Source organism: Mercenaria mercenaria, chromosome 9 (assembly GCF_021730395.1).
Source record: "Mercenaria mercenaria strain notata chromosome 9, MADL_Memer_1, whole genome shotgun sequence".
Lineage (NCBI taxonomy): Eukaryota > Metazoa > Mollusca > Bivalvia > Venerida > Veneridae > Mercenaria > Mercenaria mercenaria.
The window spans coordinates 52535894-52544637 of NC_069369.1; positions in this window are offsets into that span (position 1 = coordinate 52535894).

An 8744-nucleotide genomic window follows, 5' to 3' on the forward strand; every position below is an offset into this window, starting at 1 on the left:
CAGATATGTCTTGTTTATTTGGACGATATAATTGTTATTGGAAAAACTTTTGCAGAGATGATAGAAAATTTAGACAAGGTATTCAAAAGATTTGAAGATGCTGACTTGAAACTAAAGGCACGAAAATGTCAGTTATTTCAAAAACAAGTAGAGTTTTTAGGACATGTCATTAACGAAAATGGAATTGGTACAGACCCTAAGAAGATTGACTGTATAAGACAATGGCCAATACCAAAGAACATAACTGAGCTACGCTCATTCTTAGGTTTATGCAGCTATTATAGAAAGTTTATAGAGGGATATTCAAGCATAGCTAGGCCTCTTCATAAACTAACAGAGAAGAATTCAAGATTTAAATGGGATACAACTTGTGAAGAAGCTTTCAATACTCTGAAAAATATGCTAATCACAGCTCCAATGCTCTGGTATGCAGATTTTACATTACCCTTTATCCTAGATACAGATGCTAGTGATTTTGCAATCGGGGCTGTGCTGTCACAGAAAATAGATGGAAAAGAAAAGGTTGTGGCATATGCTAGTCGCACACTTAGTAAAACAGAAAGGAAGTATTGTGTCACACGAAAAGAGATGCTAGCCTTAGTATATTTTGTAAAGTATTTCAAACATTATCTTTACGGAAGAAAGTTTACTGCTCGAACTGACCATGCATCACTAAAGTGGTTATTGCATTTTAAAAACCCTGAGGGGCAGGTAGCACGCTGGCTGGAAATTTTATCATCCTACCAAATTAAGATAGAACACAGACCTGGACGGTTGCATGGGAACGCAGATGGAGTTAGTAGAATACCATGCCGACAGTGTGGTTTGGATGATATTGAAAAGAAGAACACTGATGGGACAGGTTGTATTAATCTAGATCAAGTCGTTACTGTTGGTAGCATCAATGCAAGTGTTGATAATTTAGAGACTTTACAAAAAGAAAGTAGGGATCTCAGTACAGTAATAAATTGGGTTCTGGCAAAGGAGAAACCTAAATTTAAGGATATAGGTTCAGAAAGTTATATAGTAAAATCACTGTGGAACCAATTTGAAAATCTAGAAATACAAAACAGCCTTCTAGTGAGAAGATGGGAAGATACTGACACTAAAGAAATAAAATTTCAAGCAATAGTTCCAACATCTCAAAGACGAAAAGTGTTGACATATGCACATGATATAAAAACAGCTGGTCATTTAGGGATTAGGAAGACACTGTCAAAGATAAGACAACAATACTACTGGCCAGGTTTACAGAATGATGTACGTTTGTATATTGGAGGATGTGACATATGTATGAAGAGAAAAGGACCGGGTAGGACAAAGCAAGCTCCTATGCAAATCGTACGGAGTGGATATCCAATGGAGAGATTTGCCATTGATATCCTCGGAGAACTACCTGAAACAGAACAAGGAAATCGCTACATTCTTGTTATAGCAGACTACTTTACTAAATGGACCGAGTGTTTTCCAATGAGAAATATGGAGGCATCAACAGTTGCTAGGATATTAGTAGAGGAAGTAATAACAAGATTTGGAGTACCAGCAAACACACACTCGGACCAAGGTCGACAGTTTGAGAGCAAATCATTTCAAGAAATGTGTGGGATTTTAGGTATCAATAAAACACGTACGACACCATACCACCCCCAGTCTGATGGGATGGTTGAACGCTTTAATCGTACTCTCACAACAATGCTGAGTGCGTTTGTGAATGAACATCAGAAAAATTGGGATGTCCAGATCCCATATGTGATGATGGCATACAGGAGTGCTGAGCATGAAACGACAGGAATGAGTCCGAACATGTTAATGTTAGGACGTGAAGTATCTACACCTCTTCAATTAATATTTGAGATGCCAGCAAGTATTAAAGTACTTCCTGATAACGAGTGGGTTTGGGAGTTACGCGAGAAGCTAGAAATCGCGCATAACCTTGTTAGGCAAAATACTGATAAAAGTATTAATAGACAAAAGTTAGTACATGATAGGCGAAATTCGTATGAAATGTTTGAGATAGGTGAAAAAGTATATGTTTATTTCCCTGTAAAAAAAGTTGGGACTTCTTCAAAATTTACTTCATTCTGGAGAGGTCCTTATACAATACTTGGGAAACTATCCGAAGTGCTGTATAAGATCGATTGCGGACGTAATCAAGCTACCCAAGTCATTCACTGTGATAGAATTAGAAAATGTAAAAATCAAATTCTATTTGATGAAAACACAAGTGTTTCATATGACGAAGAACAACATGAGATTCAGGAAATGGTAGTATAGATGAGACTGGTAAGTTTGATACAAATGATAATATATCTGATATAAACAGTAAGAGAAAACGTAGAAAGCCAGTATGGGCTAAAGATTATGTATTTTCTACTTTCAGGTCTAAAATGTCGAAAGTAAAGACAACACCTAGGAAGCATCCCATACTTCCACTATGTCCAAAGTGTAAGACAAGTGTGCCAGAAAGCGAGAGCTTTGGAGATCATGTTAACTCATGTAATATGAGTAATGCCAAGGACAGAACATGTGAGGTGTGTGGTAAGGTGATGCTAAGAGTACAGTATCTGAAGAAGCATATGAAACTTCAGCATGGAAATGATAAAGAGCTTGAGAAAGTGAGTACCGCTAAGCAAGGTACAGAAAAAGATAGGAACGATAACGCCAAAAGTAATGAAGAGATCTCCAAGAAAAGAGATACAGCTTTGATCAGTGATAATTCTGATACAGATTTAGACTATGAGGATAGTGATTTTGATCGCAGTGAAATTTCAGACACTGAAGAGGGTGAAGATAAACCTGGTGACAAATGTACCAAGACAAACCAGGAGAAGAATCAAGATGAACAACAGAAGGGAGAACAGAGTTCTTTAAAGATAACACCTAGCAATAGTCTCTTAAGTGGAAGGCTATTTAGAAAGGCAACAGAGCCGATACTGCCAGGAAAGAGACAGCCGACGGAGTCACGTGAATGTAGTAAGAGTATGGAAGCTATAGGCACCCAGATGAAATATAGGAAGAGACAGAGAGACATTACAGTTAACATCTGTCAGAACATAGACAACAATAAGAAAAGACAGCGTCTTGCCATCTATGATCAGGGTGAAACAAGTTATGAAAGTTCAGAAATTGTACCAGTTCACAAGAAACTAGGGTCAAGAGCCATTAACCTGGGAGAATACATAGGTGATGGTGAGATAAGGCCATCTGATGTACAGATCAGCACAGAAGATGATGGAGAAGTAACCATCAAACTGTCCGTGATGGAGAAATAGAGTTTTGTTATAGAATTAAGTTATGTGTAACTTTAAGTTACATGTAACAGCGTACAGCTCAGATATAATGTATAACTAACGTGTTCATATAGCTATGGTTTCAGGTAAAACCAAGACAGTGCATACATTTGAGACAATATTTTATAGGAATATTTTATTTTGAAAAGTGTTTCAGGAAGGAACAATAAATTCTTACGTCCTTTATTATTTTATTATTTATCTGTAAAATACAATGTTTTAAATATATCATGCGGGACGCATGATCTAAAAGGAGGGGGTAATGTAGCAAGGGACCCTCTTACATATATAGATATAGTACACTGTTACCCGTAACTAAATATAGTGGTCATATACCGATAAAAGATAAACAAAACAGCAGACGACGTCTTCTACAAACCACTATTAAAATACAGGTAAAAACTCAGTCTAGTTATAGAATAACCACTAAATATTATTCCTTTTCTTAATCCTGTTTGATTACATGCAGAAATCATATTCTAGGCTGATTATTTACGCTAAAACTTGGTCTCAAAATAAGTTGGTTCGTACTCAGTCATTTCGACCCTGAGGACGAATCGTATGGGTGCTTGATTATGGTCGGTATCGACAAACGCTTTACTACTGGTTCCAATACTGGTACCCGGTACAAGCTATATAACGACCTGCGGAGCAGCCGACTGATCAGAATCGGTCCGACTGTGGTAGTGTCCACATCGTCAGTAAGTATTAAAATAATTATATTAAATTACAGAACGCCTATTAGGATCTTGTCTCTTAGGCTTGACTTCTATAGGTTTTCTGATTCCTGTACGTGGAGGGCTCACTGCAAGCATTGCGGTTGCTGGGAGCTACTAAACTGCAGGATAGGCTGACCTGTTCGTGGAGGGCTCGCTGCAAGCATTGCGGTTGCTGGGAGCTACTAAACAACAGGGCATAACAATTCTTATACTCTTAGGTTATAAATTAAGGATATCTCTTCTCGTGCATTAAAGGATAAACTCATTTAAGATAGATAGGATCAGTTAGCACATCCACTATTCAAGAGGGACATAAACCTGTCTGCGGGTACAGGATAGACATATAGGGTCTGATATAAACACTTTAATTATATCTTGATTAAGGATAGTCCATCCACAAGACTTATAATCACTGAAATCATTTGTCTATTTCCTATAATTTTAAACTGATTGCTGGCACCTTAAATCATTTCATTAATCATTGGTAACTAATCAAACGGCTAAGAAGCCCAGAGGAAAATTATCTATCCATAGTAGCTACACGTTACAGTAGTTTTGGACTTAAATATATGTCATATAAACACTGTATCAATAAAAGCAATAATTTGTTCAGTGTGAAAAGCAGGAAATATTATTGATAGAACCCTTACAGGGATAAGGAAGTAAAGTGGAGCCAATTGCACAAACGTGAGAGGATGCTTTTTACTGAGTTTGGCGAAGATTCATTAATCAGTTCATGAAGAGTTGTTTAAAAGCCTTTATATTGCTTTTAAGTGGTCTCTCCAAGTGCAGTTAACCTTTTCCCGTCTAAATTTCTAAAATGGACTGGTCTATCTTTCAATTTGGGCAGTACCATTTATTATTCAAAGGGGTGTTCACTGAAAATTTACTGTCCGAATAGCGAACAGTGCAGACCATGGACATGCAGGCTGATCTTGGTCTGCACCAGACGTGCAGGCTGATCTTAGTCGCAAAGGCAAAATTACTTGCAGCCAGCAGGCTAAATTTTATTTTTGTTGGGTTTAACTTGCACCGATACAATTATAGGTCATATGGCGACTTTCCAGCTTTGATGGTGGAGGAAGACCCCAGGTCCGTGCATTATTTCATCAAGAGCGGGCACCTGGGTAGAACCACGAGCTTCTGTAAGCCAGCTGGATGGCTTCCTCTCATGAAGTGAGGCTCGAACCCACATCGATGAGGGGCAAGTGATTTGAAGTCAGCGACCTTAACCATTCTGCCACGGAGGCCCCCGCCAGCAGGCTAAAGGTTAAGCAAAACCTTTGGAAAGGGCTTAAGAAAAGTACATCCAAGGATACGTACTACAGACAATGTAGTGGTCCATGAGAATAATTTGTTTAAAGCTTTTTTTCCCCATGTTTTAGCTCTGGTGGCCCCAAAAAGGGGTGAAATAGAACCATCTGAAAAACTATGAGAGAAGTCCATGTAAGTGAAGACCAGGAATGTTGAAAATCCGCCAAATATGGTCGGTGAGAAGTTGTTTTGAGTTTTTTCTAATGTAGCTCTAGCAGCCCCTATAAGGGATAAAGCAGAACCATGAAAATAATTTCAAGGTTCCAAGCCGGATCTTTGGGCCCTATTTTGACTAATTTCTGCCAGTACTTTGGATTTTTCCCGGAAAAGGGAAAGACAGAAAAACAGTTTTCGTGTTATTGTTGAAATTGCCCGTTAAATTTCTAAAAGATTAAATTACGGATTAAATGCATAGTTGTATTTTAAAGCTGAGCTGAAGTTTCAGTGGAAAAGAACTGAGTTTCAGTTTTGAGTAAAAATTAGTGGATTTCCCTTGCCCGTAAAAATTTGAGTATTTGATTGCGATGTGAAAACTTGTGTTGCTGTGCTAGTTAAACAAGGTGGGGAAACCAAAAATGCAACGCCCGGGTTTTCGACTCGAGAAAAAGTGCCCCGACCGGCTGGAGTTTTATTCTGTGTAGGTTCCATATTGTACGATAGTTGGTTTTTGCTGGGGAAAACGGAACAGTTGGAAAAGGGGTATGTGCTGTACCACATTTTTTGTTAAAAAAGTGATTTTTGCCCCCCCTTTTTTTTCGTAAATGGGACATTTTTGACGCTTTTTTAATATCAGTGCGGCATAAAGTAACTTTGGTTTTATTTTGCGATTTTCAGGATATTGAGATATTTTTTTCAAAACAAACAACATTTTTAAAAATGGAACATCCACACTGCGACTTTGTTGGAGAACTCCACACTCTTAATTACATTATTGCAGTTATGGTCCTAAATTATGTTTTAGGCATTTTAAAGTTCTTTTGTTAAACAACAAATGTCTTTGGGGAAAAATTAATTTTGGGTTTAAATCAACTTTACTTCCAGTCGTTTTAACCCCGGTAAGTACATACTGTACGCGGAGCTTAAATTTTTAACAAAAAAATTTTAAACATAAACAGGTTAGCCATAATTAGAAAAAAAAATTCTCTTCCATTTAAATAATTTTTGGGGCCCCCCTTACATATGCGAGATAACAAAGTATATGTAAATTTCTTTTGTAAACCACAAACTATACTTAAACACCCCTTTCAATTTTCCCGGCTGAATATTTTTAACGGCAATACGGCTCAACTCTATAAAACAGTTTAAAAATTTTTAAGATTGCAATGTGATTTGGGTCCGCAAACTAGTAAAATTTTTTTAATACAGTTGTAACGTATTTTGTGTTTGAAAAATTTTTTTTTCCAATGGCATTGCAATCTTTCAAATTTTGGGAAATTTATTTTAATAAATCGCATTTTATTGAAATGCGTATTGGGGGTAACCGGAAAACCGCTTGCGGGAACACTGACAGTCACAGCGGAGAGAGAAAACCAGTTGGAGGAGTGTGGGGAAAAGGGGTATAAATATGACGAAAGTTGAAGGCGTACATGAAAAACTTTTCCCTTAGCCTAAGGTAGTTTACAAGTTGGATTCTTTTTTTTTCACTGATTTAAAATTTGGATTTTAAAAATCCCATTTTTTTTTCCAGTTATAATAAACTTGCAATTTTGGGAAAAGAAATGATGTGTCATGTGATTTTTCTGCTTTACAAAATGTTTTTACCTTAAGTAACTTTTTGTAATATGTGCCTATATGAAATCATCTTTTCAAAAGTAAATTGTCCCCAAAGAAGCTTTTAATGAATCTTCTCAGTCGAAAATATAAGCTACGGTCTTACGTGTGCCTTTATTTTAGTTTATACAGAATTCATTTTAGGTCGATTGTGAAGGAAGTTCTACAACTTATATTATTCACTCTCGACCCCTCATTCCTGATAGGATCAATCGCTACGAGGGTATGAGAGAAGAGGCCAGTTTCCCTTGTAATGCTGAGCGCCAAGCAAGGGAGCTACTGATACCATTTTTCACCTCTTTGGTATCACGCGGCCGGGGATCGAACCCACGACCTCGTGCGCTCGAAGCGGACGCTCTACCACTAGGCTATAGACGTTGCCTTTATTTTAAGAGATCAGCGCATTTCAAGCTGATTTAAAGACACTATTTAGAACTATTTAATGTTCTAACAATTTTATTATCACGTTTTATCTTTAGAAATATAATATTGTTGTCATGGGATTGCCATTCAATAAATGAATTTCGGTTCCGTATGCAGAACCCAGGCTTTAGTCTACGTAATGATAATACAGTGTATGCCTTTCTGCCGGTTTATCAAATGTGCATAATCACCTCAAGGTAGGATTGTATTTGATATTTGAAAGAGACTTACATTTGCTGAAATAAGAGTTAAAATATCTTACAGTTATAATATTTAGTTAAAGTACTAACTATCCGTGTTTTATGCACTTTGGGGTGGATATAGTTATAAACAAAATAACAATACAATAACTATTCCAATCCTCTATTTGCTTTTAAACTTTGTTTGCAAATTTGTCTTGTTATCTTAAAATAATGTTTTTCCTAAAATACAATCAATCTTAACACCGTGCCCTTATGCCACACTATACACAAAGATTAATGTTAACTAGCCTAATATGTGCTCAGCCATTGCTATATGATTTGGCAGATCTATTTTAACTGGTCTACAGCCTCGCGGTAAATGGTTAGAACTGCTGATTGTATGTATAGACGACATTTGTTGTTGAACAACGTAGCTTGACTGCCTAAGACATAGATTTTAGGAAGCATAACTGCAATAATGGTAATTAAGAGTGTGGATGTTCTCCAACAAAGTCGTCAGTGTGGATGTTCTCATCTTAATAATGTTGTTTGTTTTGAATAAAATATCTCAGATATCCTTGTAAATAGCAAAATAAAACAATGGTTGACTTTTATGCTCGTCACTGATATTAAATGAGCGTCAAATCTGTCCTCATTTCACGAAAATACGGTCAAAACTCACTTTCTTAGACAAAAGTGTGGTACAGCTCATACTCTCTTTGCCAACTGTTCGCGTTTTCCAGCAAAAACCAAGCTATACGTACAATATGGAACACTACCACAGAATAGTATACTCCAGGCCGGGTACGGTGCTCTTTATCTCGAGTCGAAAGCTGCAGTAATAAAAAAGTTACAAGACTTTTCTTAACTGAATCGACGTAAATTTGTGTGTGGCCAGCTCATTTGCGCTGCTTTTTGATGACGTTGCATTCTTGGTTTCCCCACCGTGTTAAAGTGGATCTGTCATTTTGACAGAAGCCCAAGGAAAATTGGAATAGTGAAAAAATGGGACGGATGGTACATGTTTGAGCTTATTTTCAGGTTTT